This window comes from Mytilus californianus, unplaced genomic scaffold, assembly GCF_021869535.1.
Source record: "Mytilus californianus isolate M0D057914Y unplaced genomic scaffold, xbMytCali1.0.p SCAF_6, whole genome shotgun sequence".
NCBI classification, from domain to species: domain Eukaryota; kingdom Metazoa; phylum Mollusca; class Bivalvia; order Mytilida; family Mytilidae; genus Mytilus; species Mytilus californianus.
In genome coordinates this window covers 98,315,630-98,338,990 of record NW_026262712.1, presented here as the reverse complement: position 1 = coordinate 98,338,990, position 23,361 = coordinate 98,315,630, and positions in this window count along the sequence as shown.

The window sequence follows — 23,361 nt, the reverse complement described above, 5'->3', positions numbered from 1 at the left end:
GAACTATGAAAATATAATCATTTTTGAAAACACACTTTTACATGTAATAACAAGTATTATTGTAAAGGGTCTGTAAATAAAGATTCTATAAATGCATTTTATGAATTTGTATATGCATACAATGGATTTCATTTTTCTGTCAACTTTTCTGAGGATAATATCATTAGGTGAGTAGGGGTCTATGCGTGTTCTGTCAAATCTTTTGTGAACATGCTCTCAATATAGTAATATTATTAGTAGTATTTATTCCTGTATTGCTATGAATCTCAGTTTAGGACCAAACTCAGTAAAGACACGTCATTGTTACATTTGGTTGATACATATAACAATACCTTCCGTTATCTAGATGATATTTTTTCGTTAAATAATCCAGAGTTATATATATAAATATACTACCGAAATTTACCCAATAGAACTTACTTTAACTAAATCTAACATAAACAGCAGTAGTTGTCCTTCTTTGGATTTGGACATTTCAATCTCTAAAGGAAAACTCCATACGAAAATTTACGACAAAAAACGCGATTTTTCATTCCCTATTGTTAATTTTCCTTTTTTAGACGGCGATGTTCCTTTGGCTCCATCATACGGTGTTTATATATCCCAACTCGTTCGTTATGCCCGTGTGTGTAGTGATGTCATAGATTTTAACGAACGTAATCAATGCATCACTGGTAAATTATTAAATCAGGGATTTCGTTACCATAAATTACGTAAAACGTTTACTAAGTTCTTTCATAGATACAAAGATTTGATTAGTATATTTGGCTGTACTTGTAGAAAACTGATTAAAAACGGTATTTCACATCCTAATTTTTACGGTAATATTGTACTTAAAGCGCGAAAATCACTATGTGATCCGTGTAAACTCATCGAACCTTTAAACAAACTTATTAGTAAAGGTTATCTTACCAATGTTGTAATTAGATCTTTGAATATAGTTTACATTGGCACTAATATCGTTTTTGTCATCAGCAAATTAAAACAGAACTAAATTTGTATTCTTTTCAAACGGGATGTATAAGGACACACCCACGTTCGTTTTGATCTATAAAGAGGTTAAACTCCTAACTATCCTACTGTCTGTCGATACATTTATTTTTGGCATTGCACTGTCCATGACGTTACAATACTAAATCCCTGGGATGTGTTTTAGTTGATTTTAGTCTCTGATGCATGATTTTTTATTATTAATTGTTTTGGCTTTTAACTAGCTGTCAGTAACTGCGAGTACTCTCAAATCGTACTTTCTTGTTTATTTGACCTGTTGATACTAATTGTATTGCTTTTTTGCTATTTAATGTTATTCAGGGTTATATCTGGTCTATATACCAGCTTTGATAAGTGTTTTGTATTACTATAAATTTTCACTTCGCACTCAGTTACTATGAACATCAAAATAATATATTTTGTAAAAATATTTCCTTTCTCTATTGGAACTGTACACGTATACCTAACAACAAAATTATTTTCATTTACCTGTGTTTAAAGTTATTGCAAATGGCTGATATTTTTGTTCGAGCATATTGTTTTTCATTAATTGATTAACATTTTATACCGATATAACATGTTACTTTTATTATTCTGCCTTTAGTTTATGTATTTTGTATTTACATTGTATCATAGGTCAAATTTATTTGTTCAGTGTATGTTCAATGGTGTTAATATGTCCTTTGATTGAGTTAAGCTATTTTAGTTGATATTTTATAGTGTGTCTTTCTATGTTGTGATGTTACACTATTGTTTCAGAGAAAGGGTGAATGTTTGGTACCATTAAAACGTTTAAATCCGCTGCATTTGTTTGCACCTGTCCTAAGTCAGGAATCTGATGTTCAGTAGTTGTCGGTTGTTGATGTGGTTCATAAGTGTTTCTCGTTTCTCGTTTTTTATATAGATTAGACCGTTGGTTTTCCCGTTTGAATGGTTTTACAATAGTAATTTTTGGGGCCCTTTATAGCTTACTGTTCGGTGTGAGCCAAGGCTCCGTGTTGAAGACCGTACTGTGACCTATAATGGTTTACTTTTATAAATTTTGACTTGGATGGAGAGTTGTCTCATTGGCACTCATACCACATCTTCTTATATCTATATAGCAAAGAAAGAGAGATCGGTGGTACAAGAAGAAAAGTATAACTCATTAGTTAAAAAAGAACTCACAATGTCATGGAAAAAAAAACGAAAAGCAATCGCAAGACAAACAACAATGTACACTACACAACACTGAAAACAAAGATTGAACAACACGCATCCGATCAAAAATCGGGGGAATCTCACTGAAACATGACTGTTTATATGGATTTTAGAAACATATTTTGAAATACATCTGAAAAGTCATGGTAATATTTATGGCATAAATGTTTCTGACATCACCGTCAAATGTATTTTGCACTAGATTGTGCTGATTATATCACCCTGTCCATTTATTAAAAAGTAAAATCACAAAAAATACTGAACTCCGAGAAAAATTCAAAAAGGAGAGTCTCTAATCAAATGGCAAAATCAAAAGCTCAAACACATCAAACGAATGGATAACAACTGTCATATTCCTGACTTGGTACAGGCATTTTCTTATGTAGAAAATGGTGGATTAAACCTGGTTTTATAGCTAGCTAAACCTCTCACTTCTATGACAGTCGTATAAAATTCCATTATATTGACAACGATGTGTGAACAAAACAAACATACACAATAGGTAAACATGTCAATAAAAGGGGTACAGCAGTCAACATTGTGTTATCATCTTAATCACTCTAGAAACACTCAAATGAATATATAAAACTGTTCATCAATTTAAATTATTTTTCTTATGGGCCATGATGTTGACAAAACAATTGATTTAAAGAGCAAGTGATGTGGAATGATTCCAAAGAAGACAACCATCCACTAGAGAACCTAAGATGAAAAGATGAAGGTATACACAAGAGTAAGTCATAATACAACCTTCAATAATGAACGAATTCAATTATAATGTCCTTTCTAAGCTATGAAATACCCATACATAACAAATTGTGAAACTTTTCAAAACAGAAAATCAACAGCCTGATTTATACTGAAAACAATAAATGAAAAACAGTGTGGTAGGTTCATGTCTCTGTTTTGTTATGTTACACAGTAAACCCTTTAACCTTTGGCGTTTATTTAGGAAAAGCATAACTATTTTGTTTTTCAAACAACTAAAATATAAATATAAACTATACTCACTTCCAGCGTTGTAGTTGCCCTTGATGTACCTTCTGTATTCTTAGCATAACATGTATATTCACCACTGTCGGAATCCTTTGCACTTATGATGCTGAGATTGTGATTATGAATATTTCCGCCACTGTATCTGTGTGTGTCAGTTATAACTTGTGTTTGGTTATCAGTCCACCATAACTCACTTATTGCTGGGTTACTTTGAATATTGCAGACTAATGTGACTTTTGTTCCAATTTGAATAAAGTGTGATTGTCGTAATATGGTAACCTGTGGTGCACCTGACAAAGCATGTAGAGATTTAAAATGATATTGCAAAGAAAATGGAATGAACATTAACACTTTTTCGGATCAGTTCACGCATGACAAATTCATTGTTGTAATTCACGAAAATAACATATTTTCTGGAAAATAATTAATATATAAACCAAATAAAAGAATGAACAGTACAGTTGTCTTTGGTGAACTTTAAAATATTAACAAAACTGCTAAAGTGTGTGCATCACACATCATAAAATAAAACTGATGTTCCGAGCAAAAAATAGTTCACGCTTCAGTATTAGCAAACGTGCTGTATTAAATATAATATTCAATAACATTCGAGGTCAAGCGCGTCGGGCATAATGCAAGGCGATTTGGTGCCACGATATCTCAGTAGCATGAGTTTAAATCCCGGCCAGGGAAGAACAAAGAAATTAGCTTTTGCAAATTTACAGATCTAACATTGTTAGGCTGTTATTTAGACGAATTATATATACACTTATCACCATCACTGGTGATCCGATGGAGAAAATCTGTTAATGAGTTGTCATTGGTTCAGACGTACTTACACTATAACTATTCTTGTGACTTCATCCTACATTAACTTGTAAGATCCGCAACGATAGATAATTTAGCTTATCTGTAAAAATTCAATTTTTATGCCTTATATATCATGTACTGTCTTACGACACTAGATAAAAACTGACGAGGAAAGGTAACACCCGGCCACCGAAAGCTTTATTATTGTAGAGCCTAGATGGTCGAGTGGTCTAGCGCGTCGGGCATAGTGCAAGGCGATTGGGTGCCACGATATCTCAGAAGAATGAGTTCAAATCCCGGCCAGGGAAGAACAAAACAATTTGCTTTCGCAAATTTACAGATCTAACATTTTTAGGCTGTTAATTCGACAAATTATATATTTACGTTAGCAAATTTTCTGTTCTTCCCTGGCCGGGATTTGAACTCATGCTACTGAGATATCGTGGCACCAAATCGCCTTGCACTGTGCCCGACGCGCTAGACCACTCGACCACCTAGGCTCTACAATATTAAAGCTTTCGGTGGCCGGGTGTTACCTTTCCTCGTCAGTTTTAATTTAGCGTCGTAACACATGTACGTACAGTACATGATATATAAGGCATGAAGATGTATTTGTTACAGATTAGCTGAATTATCTATTCTAAAGGATCCAACAAATTAATGTAAGATGCAGTCATAGAAATAATTATGTTATAAGTACGTTTGAACCAGTGACGACTCTAAAACAGATTTTATCCATCGGATCACCAGTGATGGTGATACAAGGCTGAAAACACATTCTGTATATATAATTCGTCTAAAAAAAAGCTCAACAATGTTAAATCTGTACATTTGCGTTGGCAAATTTTTTGTTATTCCCTGGCCGGGATTCGAACTCATGCTACTGAGATATCGTGTTTTGTATTAAATATTTAATTAAGATCCATTTATTACATCGGTGATCTGTTTATTTGGCAATCGCCAATGGCAGTCAGCAGGGTTTAAGAACATTTGTTGTTTGACCTGTTAGTCAAATGCGTTTTGTTAAAATATACTTTTTCACTTTTTTTGGTCTTTTGGAAAATGTTGTTTGTGCTGTATTTAGACCCCTCTAACAAGAAATTTGTTTTGCATGCACACGTATAAAAAAAGTCGTTCATGATAATCCTATAGGATAAAAAAAATCCTATCGGATTTAACATTTTTTTTGAAAATCCCACAGGATTTTAAATCCCGTAGGATAATAATTTTCTCCCATAGGAGATAAAATTTCCTATAGGATAAATAAATCCGATAGGATTTAAATATCCCATAGGATATTAAAAATATCCTACGGGATTATGACTTTATCCTATAGGATTTTTAAATATCCTATGGGAGAAAAAAATATCCTACAGGATTTTGTCACTGTTTTCATTCCAGTTGCCGAACCAGGCGAGCCACACCAAAAAAATTGTTGTATTGTGTTACTTATCCCCAGAGGTACATTATTGCCAAATTTGATGATTCTACGATTAAAAAAAGTGTGGTTCCAATTTGCACTCATGAGAAGTGCAAATTAATCCAAGAACATGTTTATATATGTATATATATATATATATATATATATAATACGACTGACCACGTTATTGATCGTGACCTAAAAATTGTAAATAGCACCTATCTGCGAAATGTGTTTTTCAAAAGCCCGACATATAATGGCGCGCAAAAAAAAAAACAAACGGCAGATAATCTAACCGAATGGATAAAGGCTGTGAGGTAATTGATAAAATTCAGAATTTAAAAAAAATCTGGTCAATGAGTACACATGCTACATCAATCTGTTTAGACCACTATGTTGCAAGTACATGTTGCTACCTCCTGTTCCCCACGCCTCTAACAACATCTATTTTCTGTGTTAATCACATTACATAAACTGCTTGATAAATGAAATGTGTATTAACATTTCACTTGGAAATCAACATATACCCTCACGACACTTACCAAGAAGGAACTCCTAGATAATCATAGGTCTGTTCTATGTTCCAATTCGAAAAATAAGATTAACGTCTGTTAATTTTTTCGCTTACCATAAACATTTAGATTTATGAATCTTCCATAGTTGTGCTTATGACCATTCCAGAACGAACATCTGTAATTACCATTATCCGTGTACTGCAAATTTAGTTTTTTCAGGAGATTAGAGGTTGTTCCTTCATATTCATTTCTTATATCTCTTAGGAAATTACCAGTTTTTGACCAGTGTAAAGTTCGACGATTCTGTTTCAAATCGCACCCAATTGTCAAAGAATCAAATGATCTACCTATAAATAATGATTAAACGAACACAAACACATGTACTATAAATTTCATATTAAGAATCTTAAGATATTATACAAAGTAAAACAGTCGGCAATAAAAAAAAGAAAAAAGTAATAGTTGAGAAAAACACCATGTACATAACTGAAAGACCAAAAAGACAAACATCAGTTCGCAAAAATACTACATGATAAATTGAGCAACACAAATTTTAATTTAAATTGAAGACAAAATTATTACCGAGGTAAGTTAATCTGGGATATTGTGAATAAACAAGACAATGCAATTCACGTTCAAGCTAAATATAAAACAGGGGTAAAGTTCTTTCTTTATCCTAATTCCTTATTAAGCTGTCAATTGCCAATAAACTTTCTATACTTGAACATCTCAATAGATAAATTCAATAATTAATGTTTCATGCACATTTAATTTTCAACTAGTAAAAACCATATCCTTCTTGAATAATATATGGATTGCAAACCAGCACGATATTAATAGATCATGGAGATCTTCAGTTTTGTAGTCAGGATATGTCGGGATATTTGACAATTAATGTACAGTGAGAATGTGGTTTTAACAAAACATATAAAAGAGAGCGAAACATACAAAAGCGATAATCACACAACATTGTAATAAATCGTTTTCGGATAAGTTATTAAAACAAATAGTTTGTTTAATGAAAGTTACAATTAAAGTGTGTTTTGAGAAAAGAAACACGAAATTAAGGTGCCTTGATAATTATTATTGTGTCCTCGTTATACGTTATCAAAAGCTGGTCCGTAGTAAATTTAATACCACCATTGCGTTTATTTATATGCGATAAAACTACGCATTTTAAATTTTACATCCCTGCAGCACTAGTAAATCGGTTAGAACTGGAACGGTCATTTGTATCTGAAAAGATCTTTCTGAGCAACATGTAAGTAAACCATGTTCAGTCTTTCAGTAGTTCCTGACTTATCCAATGCGGATAAGTCGTTACGGTTAAGGCACTTTGTTTTCTGCTAATGTAGATATATTTCGAGTTTTTTTTGTGTGTTCATCGATCTTTATTTACGTGTACAAAACAACAGAATTATCAACAAAAGTACTTCTTGGACTGAATTAAATTGAATCGAATTGTCGAAACAGTACCGAAATTACCATGAAAACGTAGGTAAAAAAAATAATGTTACAACTTGACGATTTTAGGTTCAGATTTTTTTCCAATGTTGTTAAAATTAAAATGGACGTTCAATACTTACATGCTTTCGTGTAAGAAGTACATATGTACCATGTTCGTTATCAAGAATGTTCCCGCAAGATTGTGTAGCTCAAATTATTTTATGGAAAAAAAGAATTTCTCTTAAGGTTTATTCCCATTCTGTATCACCGTGTATAACGGACATTTCAACGTGTAATAAAATCAAAACATCAAAAGTACTGTATAAAAGAGACATATCATTTTGTACATATACAAAAGGGAAGAGTTGCTTAAAGAAATTCTATATCTTATCTAAAAAAGTAAAATCACAAAAATACTGAACTCCGAGGAAACTCAAAAAGGAAAGTCCCTAATCAAATGGCAAAATCAAAAGCTCAAACACATCAAACGAATGGAAAACAACTGTCATATTCCTGACTTGGTACAGGCATTTTCTTATGTAGAAAATGGTGGATTAAACCTGGTTTTAAAGCTAGCTAAACCTCTCACTTGTATGACAGTCGCATCAAGTTCCATTATATTGACAACGATGTGCGAACAAAACAAACAGACATAATAGGTAAAAATGTCAAAAATAAGGATACAGCAGTCAACATTGTGCTATAATCTAAATCACTATAAAAAACAAACAAATATGTAACAAAGAAGCACAACAAGGTGTATAGACAAAGCATATTAGCAAAAATTAAAGACAAGAATACACAAACAGGTAGGGCCGTTTTACCTTGATTTCTTTCCATTTGATTAGGTAGGTAAATCATGCTTTTAAATAGCCCGATAGATGCTAATTATAGTACATGAACATACATCACATCATCTTTTTTCATACCTTGAACAGGTATTCCTACAATTAAGGCCAAGACTATTGATTTTTTGGTTTATCAAAACCAATATTGATTTTGTTTGTTAAAGCCTCTGAGGAGCATTGAAATATGAATTATCAACTTATAGATATTCAAAATAAGTTTTGTATTAAAACAACATGTTGCTTCGGTTAGCGTGTTAATGTTGGTAGGTGATTTGTAGCATGACATGTATGTTTACGTTTTGTTTAATTGAACACTAACAACATAATAAAAAACGGGGGTTAAATATAAATACACAACACATTTAATAGTCTAATTATCTGATATAAATCATCTAATCTGATTCCAGATATGTCATTATTTTAATGTCTATACAGGCATCTTTGAATGCAGCGAAATATTTGTTTGTTTTGATTTTATATTATGTATATCTGGCATATCCCATGTACCATAATATTGTAGCTACATGGGCAGAGCATCCCACAGTTCGGGCTCCCGCCTTACACTCACAAAACCAACCGTAAACTGGATGGGTATCATTATCCTAATTAAATTCAAGCCAAAGACAGTATTGTTTTACATTACAGCTTGTCCAAATAATTATGACGTCTTAAAAGGCTTTTTTTTTCTGTGACGCCTTTCTTTCAAGATATTTGGACTACTTTACAGCTAGTGTGTCTGAATTGTATTTGGGCTTGAACGATGGACGACGAGACAGTATGTAGAAAGATATCGAAAGTGTAATTTATTTGTTCTGTGGTGTTGTTTTATTTTCTGATTACTTAGGTACCGGTGCACCGATGGTGGTAACAATATCAGTACTAGTATCTAGTACACAGTTGGTGGATTGGCGATAAAATTGCTGTCTGCATTTATTACATATATACCATTTTCAAAAACCTTCTTGATCAAGGTTTCGAAGAATTGTTTTTGATTTTGTTTTTTTATTTTTCTGCTATGGCCTTGCTTCGTTATGTATATATTACACACACACAACATTTTGGCTTCATTGCTATAAATCAATTCTCATGTTATTGGTTATCTACAAGCCCATACTTCAGTTTTAAGGCAATTGTTCCTTGCATATATATTATAAATGTAAACACAGGAATGTCAGGAATAGGAAGTAAGTCAAGAGTACGGATAGTAATAGGAACACAGACAATAGTCAATACAATTTTTTCTTTAATGAGATGATATACAGTCAAAATGATTCATAATGACTCTATAAATTAAACAAACATACGAAAAAATATGATAGAAACATTACAATTTAATATTTCAACACAAAAAAATCCGAAAAATATGCGCGAGATTTGAACCCATTCTTCTAAACAGTCTATGTTTCCTACAGTTCTTTGCACTACCGATGTAGCTACGGCAGTTCTTGGGAAGTACGGTGTTATTAAGTAGCTATATGGGTTCAATAAAGTGATGTTTCACATTTTTATTAGAAAAGTTCTTATTTAGGTATTAAAGACACACTAAACCAATTTCATTTTTGAGGACAAAAGTTGTATTAATTACAACAACAACAAAAAAAATAACTTTGTTTTGGTTTGAAATGTCCTTCTCGACGGATTCCCTGTTTTTCTAACCTAAAACCCCGGTAAATTCCGCATATTTGACTTTTATCTTTTTTAGGGGGTTAAATTAACTTTTTTCCAGACAAATCATAATAAATAAAAATCGAGATATTGATCAAAAAACATTTTTATTTCCATATTGTTCAATAAAGAGAGAATGTTTTTCAGAGAGAAAAATAAGCGAGAAGAGAAAATAATAAATAAATAAAAAACAAAAGCAAAATAAAAACAAAAAAAAAACAAAAACTAGAAAAAAAAATCACTGAAATTTGGATTTTTGGCAGCAGTATTTTGGTCAAAACTAGCGTGTGTCTTAAGATACAACATTAAATAAATTTGGCAAAGTTGGTTTTCTATTGTAAATAATTCATACAAACACAAAACACATATTAAAAAACGTACATGTGGTTTTAGGCACAAAACAAGAACAAAAAACAATAAACAACATATAACAGTATAATTTATAAAACATATATGGTGGTGTGGAGAAGGCTAAAACAATATACACAGTAACATTACATAGGGTAATGCTAAGTTGTTTAAGTGTAAATGAGTCTAGTAATGGAAGCCTTGGGTCCTAGTAGAGGTTGGCAATGTGAAGAGGCTTTGTTTTAAAAAATATATCCTTTTCTAGTTTTAGATTTTCTTTTAGATAATTTTTCAGCCCTGCAAAATTTACTTGATTTTCACACAGTTTTGTTCTATAGATAAAGAATTTTGATAATAGTATTATTAAATTTTTTATTTTAATATTTTCTGTTTTTCCTTAATTTCCGAAAATAATTTCTTGTTTTTATCGTAAATTTTATTCTTTCAGCACTTTTTGAAATTGGCCCTTCTGTGAAAAAATATCAGGGGAAATTGGGCCTACCTCTTTACCATAGCACAATAACACAATGACGGGATGTATAAGTACAGAGCCACGTCATATGTTTCAAAGAAACACAAAAAGGCATATAGACAAAGCACATTAGCAAAAATGAAAGACAAGAATACAAAAATGTTTTACAATAGCACAATAACGGGGTGTCTATATATATAGCTAAGTACAGAGCCACGTCATATGTATCAAAGAAACACAAAAAGGCATATAGACAAAGCACATTAGCAAAAATGTAAAACAAGAATACGAGAATTATCATAGAACAATAACACAATGACGGGATGTATAAGTCCAGTCAAATGGATATTAATAAAAACTGACTAAACATGTGGTTCATAAGTGTTTCTCGTTTCTCGTTTTTTATATAGATTAGACCGTTGGTTTTCCCGTTTGAATGGTTTTACACTAGTAATTTTTGGGGCCCTTTATAGCTTACTGTTCGGTGTGAGCCAAGGCTCCGTGTTGAAGACCGAACGTTGACCTATAAAGGTTTACTTTTGTAAATTTTGACTTGGATGGAGAGTTGTCTCATTGGCACTCATACCACATCTTTTTATATCTATAAACAGTAAATGTAATATTAATAAAGACAAATAAAAGACTACTATAACACGTTAATAAGATGATAAACAACGTCAGTACCCAGAATATACTTCAAGACCATCGTGTATTATTTGTGAAGTTGATACGGAATATTTATCAACAAGTTCTTGGTACCTTCCGATGAACTTTTTTAGAAAAAAGACGAGACGTTCTTTGACATACCCCTGGTTCATCAACTTTCTGCTTAGACACTGGTGACGTTTTATAAAGTCTGAGTAGGAGCTGCAAGCTCTTGCATACCGAATAAGTTGGGAAACGTATATCCCATATGCAGGTGAAGTTGGTATATTGCTATAAAAGTGAGGGAAATTGATAATTTCAAAATTAAAATCGTCTCGTTTGTCATAGATTCTGGTACTGAACCCATTAAGTAAAAAAAATTCAAGCGAAATTTTTTTAGAAAATCCACAGACTTTGGTTTTGGAACCTTGATATCTCACTAGTTTATCCATGGCGTGATAGCGTTTATTGTTTACACAACGTTCTAACCAGACTTTACGCCCACCAAACAAAATAAAAAACAAACAAAAAATCTCGTGCTGAGTCATTTAAGTAGCGTGAATTAAATTAAGTTTACACGATTTAATCATCTACTTAATTTCTCAAATGTAGATGTTATATATCTTCTTAATGAGTATGCTTTTATCAAACTCGCACCACTAAAAAAAAAGAAAAAAAAAGAAACATAACAAACTCGAAGAAATGTGTTTAATCATTAGATTGTTTTCTTCTTCCCTTTGTATATTCCTACTTTCACGGAGCACCAGGGTCACACAGAGACAGAACACGCACCACTCGAAAAAAACAATACTACAAACTCGCACCACTGAAGAAATGTTTAGCTGGGTCATCAAAATGTTCGACTAAACATCTTTCCAAAGTACTGACTACAGTTAAAGATGGGCTTCAAAAATATTGTGATGAGATATATTCTACCAGTGGTGTTAACCAGATGTGGATTCTCAAAAATTCGAAAGATCTACTGCTTAATCTTCGATCACAATCTTTGCAATTTTGCAGCAACATAAAAACTTTTGATTTTTCTACGCTTTACACTACTATTCCCCATGCTCAGTTGAAAGATCGACTTCACCATCTCATTAAACAGAGCTTTTTCTATAAAAATGGGAATCGTAGATACAAATTTCTTGTTTTGGGTTACAATAATTCATATTTTGTGAAAAACCAAACTGAATCTACCAGAAAATATACTGAAGATGATATTATCAAAATGCTGGACTTTTTGATCGACAATATATTTGTTGAGTTTGGAGGATTTATATTTCAACAGACAGTCGGTATTCCAATGGGAACTAATTGTGCACCCCTACTGGCCGATTTGTTTTTGTACTCGTATGAAGCAGAATTCATTCAGAACCTTCTAAAAGACAAAAAAAAAGCACTTGCGAAATTCTTTAATTTTACTTTCCGATATATTGATGATGTTCTATCATTAAATAACCCATATTTCAGCCAATACTTACATCTCGTATATCCCAGTGAACTTGAAACTAACGATACTACTGATACTAGAAGGACTGCTTCATACCTTGATCTTTTCCTCAATATTGACACAGATGGACGACTTCACACGAAAATCTATGAGAAACGGGACGATTTCAACTCCCCAATTATCAATTTCCCATTTCTCAGCAGTAACATACCCTCTGCCCCTTCGTATGGTGTTTACATATCTCAATTGATACGTTATGCTCGTGCTTGTTCACACTATACGGACTTCATATACAGGAGTGTGCTCCTTACGCAGAAACTGCTCCAACAAAGTTATGAGGAGGACAGATTAAAAATGACACTCCGTAAATTTTACGGACACCATCACCAATTGGTTGATCCATACGATGTGTCTTTGTCAAAACTAACTAAGGACATTTTTACCACGTGTTAGATTGTGGTTTGTCATTACGTCGTCTGATCTTTTAATTACCGAACGTGACTTATTCCCGATTATGACTGTTTTGCTGAGTGTGAAACCGCATTGCTATAAGACGCGTCACGGTACCTTTCTATCCCAAATTCATGTATTTAATTTTGATGTTATATTTGTTGTTCTCGTCGGATTTAGTCAAATGTCTTAACGTATTTTCTGTTATATTCGTGTGTTATGGTATAGATAGTTAATCACCCCCTTTATTTATTATATTTTAGTTTGGTTCAACGAAATTTATACGATATATTTGGTTTACAGTTTGATTCAGAAGAAACACCGACATAGCTAGATAATACAATTAATTATATAATTACTACCACAATTTGATATTAATAAGTATTGTAATTTTCATTGTTATTAATAAATGTAATGGCAGTATTACAAATCTAATCTTGAATCAATCCTAATCCTATCTTATTTTTGGGAAATATTTTTACAAATTCATATGTGACGTCACTTTGTGTGTTTTTTTAGAATTTCAAATGTGACGTCACTTTGTGGGTTGAGGCTTTAGCTAACTCGGCTGTGTATTTTTATATGTTGGATTAAGTTGTTTTATGTAATGTATCCGTTTTTATTCTGTAGTTAGTCCCCACTTTGGTTATATCATGTATATCTATTATATAGTCATTTTAAGAAATTTACTGTTTGCAAAATTATAAATTATTCTAAATAATAAGGATGTTCTTGTCCAGGCAGAAAATCCTGGCCGTGTTAGGCGCAACTTTTTGGAAGTTTTGGTCCTCGGTGCACTTCGGCTTTGTACTTGTTTTGGCTTTCAAACTTTTTTTATCTGAGCGTCACTGGTTGGTCTTGTGTGGACGAGACGCACGTCTGGCGTATTGAATTTTAAGCCTAGTACCTTCTGCTAGCTATTATTTGTGTGTTTCTTTGTCCTATATGTTCTCCCATTTATTTGTATTGTGGTCCTGTCATGTGATGTTGTCATTTTGGTGTTGTGTTTGACGTTGCCATAAACGCGGGAGGTTTGGCATGCCACAAAACCAGGTTCAACCCACCATTTTTTTCTTAAAATGTCCTGTACCAAGTCAGGAAAATGGCCATTGTTATATTATAGTTCGTTTCTGTGTGTGTTACATTTTAATGTTGTGTTTTTGTTGTGTCGTTATATTTGATGCGTTTCCCTCAGTTTTAGTTTGTAACCCGGATTTGTTTTTATCTCTATCGAGTTATGAGTTTCGAACAGCGGTATACTACTGTTGCCTTAATTTAAATTATCAGAGAGTTCTATATTGTCTTAGTTATTTTTTCTCCGTTCTTGGAGCATCCGTATCACACAGAGACAGAACGTGACTCGCACTTTTCGAGTGAAAAAAAAAGAAATACTACAAACTAGCACCACTGAGAAATGTTTTAATCATTATTGTTATAGGTTGTATTATTCTTTGAGTTATTTCCTCCGTTCTAGGGGAGCACCTGTAAAACCTAGACAGAAATTACTAATTAGACATTCAAAGTTCTATGAAAGAAGAACTGACAAACTAATCAAAACTATCAACATAATGCACCAGTGCATAAAAACAGTTTGAGAAACACGAACCCAAGCTGTGTTATCATGACGGGTTTTTTTTCTAGTATATATGTATAACTGGCGAATTTTCAAATCAAGGATTTCGTTACAATAAATTTCTTAAATTCTTTACTAGAAACACACATTTTTTTATGAACACACTTTTCTTGATGATACATATGTGTTTACTCTAATAAACACATCTCTATTTGGTACGAAAATATCTCTATTAGTTATGAACAGATCTCTATGTGTTATGAACATATCTCTATTGGTTATGAACATAACTATATTTGTTGACCATGCATGTAATTGTTTCATCAAAGAACTCCTTGACGACATTCCTAGTGACGTTTTATAGTTACAGTTTATCTTGAAAAGTAAGGCGAAGTATAAAAGCGCAGGAAATATGAACGTTTATACTGATTAATTTTTATTTTAAATCTATTATATACATAAATGAATATATTTCAAAGTTAAAACATTTGTCCACGCTGTGAACAAAATAGGAAAAAAATAATGCTGAAAATTCACTTAACATTTATATTCAATATGAATAAATCACATTTCGTCGAATTGTTCTTAAATAGTCTCCATTATTTTATAACGGTTCCCTGTACCCCTATTTTTGACATTTGTACTTATTATGTCTGTTTGTTTTGTTCACACATCGTTGTCAATATAATGGAATTTTATGCGACTGTCATACAATTGAGAGGTTTGGCTAGCTATAAAACCAGGTTAAATCCGCCATTTTCTACATAAGAAAATGCCTGTACCAAGTCAGGAATATGACATTTGTTATCCATTCGATTGATGTGTTTGAGCTTTTACTTGCCATTTGATTAAGGACTTTCCGTTTTGAATTTTCCTCGGATTTCAGTATTGTTATAAATTGATATTAATAAATGTAATGGCAGTATTACAAATCTAATCTTGAATCAATCCTAATCCTATCTTATTTTTGGGAAATATTTTTACAAATTCATATGTGACGTCACTTTGTGTGTTTTTTTAGAATTTCAAATGAGACGTCACTTTGTGGGTTGAGGCTTTAGCTAACTCGGCTGTGTATTTTTATATGTTGGATTAAGTTGTTTTATGTAATGTATCCGTTTTTATTCTGTAGTTAGTCCCCACTTTGGTTATATCATGTATATCTATTATATAGTCATTTTATGAAATTTACTGTTTGCAAAATTATAAATTATTCTAAATAATAAGGATGTTCTTGTCCAGGCAGAAAATCCTGGCCGTGTTAGGCGCAACTTTTTGGAAGTTTTGGTCCTCGGAGCTCTTCGGCTTTGTACTTGTTTTGGCTTTCAAACTTTTTTATCTGAGCGTCACTGGTTGGTCTTGTGTGGACGAGACGCACGTCTGGCGTATTGAATTGTAAGCCTAGTACCTTCTGCTAGCTATTATTCGTGTGTTTCTTTGTCCTATATGTTCTCCCATTTATTTGTATTGTGGTCCTGTCATGTGATGTTGTCATTTTGGTGTTGTGTTTGACGTTGCCATAAACGCGGGAGGTTTGGCATGCCACAAAACCAGGTTCAACCCATCATTTTTTTCTTAAAATGTCCTGTACCAAGTCAGGAAAATGGCCATTGTTATATTATAGTTCGTTTCTGTGTGTGTTACATTTTAATGTTGTGTTTTTGTTGTGTCATTATATTTGATGCGTTTCCCTCAGTTTTAGTTTGTAACCCGGATTTGTTTTTATCTCTATCGATTTATGAGTTTCGAACAGCGGTATACTACTGTTGCCTTAATTTAAATTATCAGAGAGTTCTATATTGTCTTAGTTATTTTTTCTCCGTTCTTGGAGCATCCGTATCACACAGAGACAGAACTTGACTCGCACTTTTCGAGAGAAAAAAAAAAGAAATACTACAAACTAGCACCACTGAGAAATGTTTTAATCATTATTGTTATAGGTTGTATTATTCTTTGAGTTATTTCCTCCGTTCTAGGGGAGCACCTGTAAAACCTAGACAGAAATTACTAATTGGACATTCAATGTTCTATGAAAGAAGAACTGACAAACTAATCAAAACTATCAACATAATGCACCAGTGCATAAAAACAGTTTGAGAAACACGAACCCAAGCTGTGTTATCATCACGGTTTTTTTTTCTAGTATATATGTATAACTGGCGAATTTTCAAATCAAGGATTTCGTTACAATAAATTTCTTAAATTCTTTACTAGAAACACACATTTTTTTATGAACACACTTTTCTTGATGATACATATATGTTTACTCTAATAAACACATCTCTATTTGGTACGAAAATATCTCTATTAGTTATGAACAGATCTCTATGTGTTATGAACATATCTCTATTGGTTATGAACATAACTATATTTGTTGACCATGCATGTAATTGTTTCATCAAAGAACTCCTTGACGACATTCCTAGTGACGTTTTATAGTTACAGTTTATCTTGAAAAGTAAGGCGAAGTATAAAAGCGCAGGAAATATGAACGTTTATACTGATTAATTTTTATTTTAAATCTATTATATACATAAATGAATATATTTCAAAGTTAAAACATTTGTCCACGCTGTGAACAAAATAGGAAAAAAATAATGCTGAAAATTCACTTAACATTTATATTCAATATGAATAAATCACATTTCGTCGAATTGTTCTTAAATAGTCTCCATTATTTTATAACGGTTCGCTGTACCCCTATTTTTGACATTTGTACTTATTATGTCTGTTTGTTTTGTTCACACATCGTTGTCAATATAATGGAATTTTATGCGACTGTCATACAATTAAGAGGTTTGGCTAGCTATAAAACCAGGTTAAATTCGCCATTTTCTACACCAGAAAATGCCTGTACCAAGTCAGGAATATGACATTTGTTATCCATTCGATTGATGTGTTTGAGCTTTTACTTGCCATTTGATTAAGGACTTTCCGTTTTGAATTTTCCTCGGATTTCAGTATTGTTATTTTACTTTTCACATATTTTCATGGATATTGTTGCTTACTACTTCTTCAGGGGTTACGTCTTTAAGCGACATAATTATTTAATCCCGTACGTCATAATATAGCACAGCGTACAAATGTAGGTACTTAAAACTAAGGTGAAAGTAACAATTTAGAAACGACTTCCGAATTCTCATTTTATCAATTTAATTGTGAACGGTATTTCTTAATGAAATAATTGTGTTCATGTTGTTTATTAACTCTCATTGCTTCCGTTGATTTATCAAGGCACTGATAAAATGAAAAAATAAAGACATTTGAAGAAAGAGACACAAATCTCAGATAAAAAAAAAACCAACATAATTTTACATACTGCATATCTAAGTATAGAACAGAAAAAACCAGGTGCTTTTATTAACTGCGTTTTGTGGTGTTGTGTACTAATTTAAGCTCATACTTGCTAAAATGTACCAAACGTTTATGTGTTATTTAAGGAATGACTGTAATAGTGTTTCTGTCTATGAGGAAATGATATCAAAATTGTGGTGCACACTGAATAATCCGCGTAGCTAATATTTGCTAAAATGTACCTAATGTTTATTTGTTATTTAAGGAATGAAACGTAGCGTAGCGTGTTATTTAGAGGTGTGCACCACATTTTTTAGGTTATTTCGAATAGACAGAAATAAATTACAGTCAGTCCTTATAATTCAATTATAAATTTAATTTTTAAAGAGTAGATCATGAAAACACGTTGATGACGTTATGGTCACAAGACAAAAGTATGGGTATGAGCTGAATAGACAAACAAAACTATCAGTCAATCAAAAGACGTCCTACATCTAAAATTAAATTATTGTGTAATATAGTAGTCGCTATCATATATGATCATACCATATCAAGTCAATGTCAAAATAATGTCAACTTTTTTTGTATGAGGCTTAGAAACTGGGTGAGAACAAGAATTACCGAGCCCTTCCTGAATGCAGCAATAGACATTAAAAATCAAACTTTTTTTCAAAACGATAAAAGACTGTTGATACTGCAGAAAAGGGATTTACCATGAAAATGACATCGTGCAAAATAGGATACATTTTTTGGTAAACATATTGAAACTTATGTAATATAACTGACATTTACATAATATCCGACCTGCAAATGAGCGGTAGTTTGTTTTTATCTTTTCTTGAATTGAATTTTAATCTTTTTATCTTTTACATTGTTACAACTTTCCAAATCCAGCCCCCTTGACGAACTAGGCTATATATATACACTTTTAAGTTTATTACATTACCTGTACATGAAAAAACTGAACATGTTTCCTTTTCATCTGAATAACCACTACACTGTGTGTTATCAACACCCAAACAATTACTCTGTTTGCATTGCTGGCAGGAACGATTTCGTGATTTCTTCCCATATCCACAGTCGACAGTGCACGACTCCCATAAATTCCAATTGGTCCATTCTGAACAAGAGAAATAAACACAGATTAATTAATATTTAAAATTTATAATAATTGTTGACACAGATAAATGTCTCACATGGATGTAATTTTAATAGTACAAACATCGATTTTAGAGTGGTAATACCGTTACAGGTAAATAAAACCAAACTACTAAAAAGCCACTCTAAGTAACCATACGGTCTTCAACAGTTACCAAAACTGTCACCGTATAGTCAGCTATAAAAGGCATTAACATAACCAAATATAAAACAATTCAAATGAGAAAACCAACGGACTGATTAATTACAAAATCAAAACAATTAACGCGAAAAATTAAAATGACAGCAACCAACGACAACTACTGAATTCCAGGCTCCTGACTAAAGACATGCACATACAGATTATTGCCGGCTTAAACGTGGGCGCTCAACCCACCCCTGGGACAGCGGTTCAAAAGAACAACATAGAATCAAACTTTCAACTGATTTTTTGTTGCGTGGTCCACCACTTGTTTATCAAGTGGGGAACCACGCAATAGAAAATCAGTTGAAATGGCTTGCCTCATACCTTTATTTATTTATTTAAAAAGGATTGACAAACCTCAGGGGTAATTTTATATCAATATCAAACATGTTTAGTAGGCTTATATTATCAATCAATCAATCAATCAAAAGTAGAGGACAGAACATTTAGGTGCTTTAACCTTACTCACAAAGAAAGTTGTATATTTTATTGTAAGTAGTTGCCGTCTTTCCGATATTAGCTTTGTATCCATGGCGGAGGTTACTAATAATTTCATATTTAATTAAAACCCCTCAAACAAACGTTACTAAATGCTTTACGTAGCTCACAGAAAATAGTAAAAAATAGTTCTTGGTTGTCTTGTGCAGGAATGATGTCTTGAGTGATGTCAATTAGATGGTATAACGTTGAATTTTCAGGCATAATCAAAAATGAAATTTATATAGATTTTTCCTATAAGGAAATCACCAAAAAGATTACTTATTTCACTAATTGCACAAACAAAGCAATATGGCAATATGGCATTAATTGGAAACAAGAAACTTGTCACAACTCTTACTGATAGATATAACTTGAGCTAATTTCAAATGGTTTGAAAATGTCTTGTCTGCTGCAACTTTTTAAGAATAAGTTCAAGGAATGAACAATGTCATTTTTCACTTCTTTCAGTATTCTGTTACTAAAACCATAGTGTTCAGCTGCTATATTAGCGTTAATTTATAGATCATGGAGATGTTTTAACCCTACCCTTAGATGATGTTGTAAAATACTGTGTACCTTGTTACTCTAAAGGGACAATTAATGAATTACATACATCATATCATATGAGATTATTGAAACATTATTGATTATCCATGAACAAATGTTGATTACTTTGAAGACTTTCTCTTATTTCATACGTTGATTGAGAAAAGTTAAGAATTGTAATATTCAGAAAGGGAGATAATAATGTTCTTGTATCTTTTATATAGCTAAGTATGACTTAATGTTTCTGATTTATTTAATTGATATTTGGATCAGCAATTATTATTCCATTTTAAGTAAATTGAGTTTATGATCTGCATTTCAATATATAAATATGATACAGTACACTACAAAATATAATATATAACCAGTTTAAAAAGGTACAACATCACCAAAAAATGACAATAAACGAACAGTTGTAATTATAAATATTTATGAAAAAATTTATTTGGCAATCGTCAATGGCAGTCAGCAGGGTTTAAGAACATCAATTGTTCGACCTGTTAGTCAAATGCGATTTGTTAAAAAATACTTTTCACTTTTTTGGTCTTTTGGAAAATGTTGTTTGTGCTGTTTTTAGACCCCTCTACCAAGAAATTTGTTTTACATGCACACGTATAAAAATTGCGGTTTTTATCCAATGCAATCATAGGTTTGAACGTTGTTTTCAATTTAGACTTGTTTATATTTTTTCGTTTGGGCTTGTATTATATTTTTCTTCGGGTTTATATGATCCGTTCATCCTATTTCGACTCTTTAAAATTCAAGAGTCTATCCTAAATTGAGGTAAATTATATGGCCTTCCAAATACCGTTTCGATCCCTAACATCACTGAAGAGACAGTAATTGTCGAAATCCGGATATGGTGTACAAATTTTTGCACCTCATGTTTGCGGTATACCATCTTCTCCGCAAGTTTATTGTTTTCTGTTTGGTATTTTATATATATATATATATATATATATAATGGCAGTCAGCAGGGTTGAAGAACATCCGTTGTTCGACCTGCTAGTCAAATGCGTTTTGTTAAAATATACTTTTTCAATTTTTTGGTCTTTTGGAAAATGTTGTTTGTGCTGTATTTAGACCCCTCTACCAAGAAATTTGTTTTGCATGCACACGTATAAAAATTGCGGTTTTTATCCAACGCATTCATAGGTTTGAACGTTGTTTTCAATTTAGACTTGTGTATATGTATATATATATATATATATATATATATAGAAGTCTATAAAAAAGACCAGCCAGCAAATTTACTACGTACCGGATCGTCTAGAATAGACGATACTGTGCAGATAAGGAAAACAATATATAAGTCTAGAGATTTGCACAACGATACTTATATAAGAACTTATATTAGTATCGTTGTGCAAATCTCTAGACTTATATATATTACATATATACATATCTAATCCCGGCAAGGGAAGAACAAAAAATTTGCTTTCACAAATTTACAGATCTAACATTGTTGGGCTGTTGTTTAGACGAGTTAAATATATATATATATTATATATAAATATTCTAAATAAATAAATGATTTGGAAAATACGTTGAAGGTATAAAAAGTCATGAGAATTCTGAATGCAAAATACGTTGAAGGTATAAAAAGTCATGAGAATTCCGAATGCTATTAGGGTAAATTTCCGTTAATATATACTAAATAAATAAATGATTTGGAAAATACGTTGAGGTATAAAAAGTCATGAGAATTCTGAATGTAAAATACGTTGAAGGTATAAAAAGTCATGAGAATTCCGAATGCAATTAGGTAAATTTCCGTTATTATGTTAACATGTTGAACTTCGACCCCGGGTTCAACCAGGGTTAATAAACCAATTGACAAATAGAGATCTCCTTGCGCTCAAATGTAATTCTTAGTGAAGTATACTGGCAAATTTTTTACAGAAATATATACACATTTTATCATTAATATATTGTCATGCTTCTGCATATTCACTTTTGTGCACGCTGAACTTTAGTTAAATTTGATTCTATACAAATTTTATTACGTCAAGCAATAGGAGTAAGAATATTTGTTCGCGCCAAAATAACCTGCATCACTGCCTGCATCAGTATTCTATCGTAATCTGTCTGACATTTCATTTAAATAGCGTTTAATAATATAGAGTAATTTTGGTAAGTATTACTTATTAATGTTAAGGTTCTCCAAGGGTGGTTCTCTAGACCTTCTTGACGGTCAGTTTAATCCTATTTATCAATTATCCCCGATGACAGAAATGTTAACCCAGTCGATTTGTGTCGTGAGTGAAAATCTGATCTATTTGATGAACTAATTTCTTCATTAACTGTAAATGCGATATGTATGTATTATTTGAAAACCAATCACATTCACTTTGCATGATAAATGGGTTATGTATGTGTGAATTGTGTAGTGTGTTGTAAGGGCGATGCACAATTGTGACGTCAGTGCGCGATCACGTGACATTATTATTTGTAAACAAACCGGCTCCCCATGTAACACGTGTGGGAATTATCCATACAAAGTGCAATCAATCTTATATTTCACTATTTTATGATATTTTTGTGTCTGTTTGTAGGTTTGCAGATCAGTAGTCAAAGTAAAATAGACATAGTGTTATTGTTCCTGTTCTGAGTTGTGATTTTTTTATATATCCCGGATAGAATAAGAAGGTAAGTACATTAGTCATTATTTAACTTAAGTCTGAAAAGATGACCTCACTTCCCTATAATTTTTCCTCAATTTTTTAAACATGCAAAATTTAAAGAGCATTTGCTTCCCTTGAACACTATTTGACCCCCTCTACTCCCCATTTCCCTCCAAATTTGCTCAAAAGTCATACTCAAAGTCCAACGGCTGTTTTGTGATTTTGACATTTTAACTATTATTTC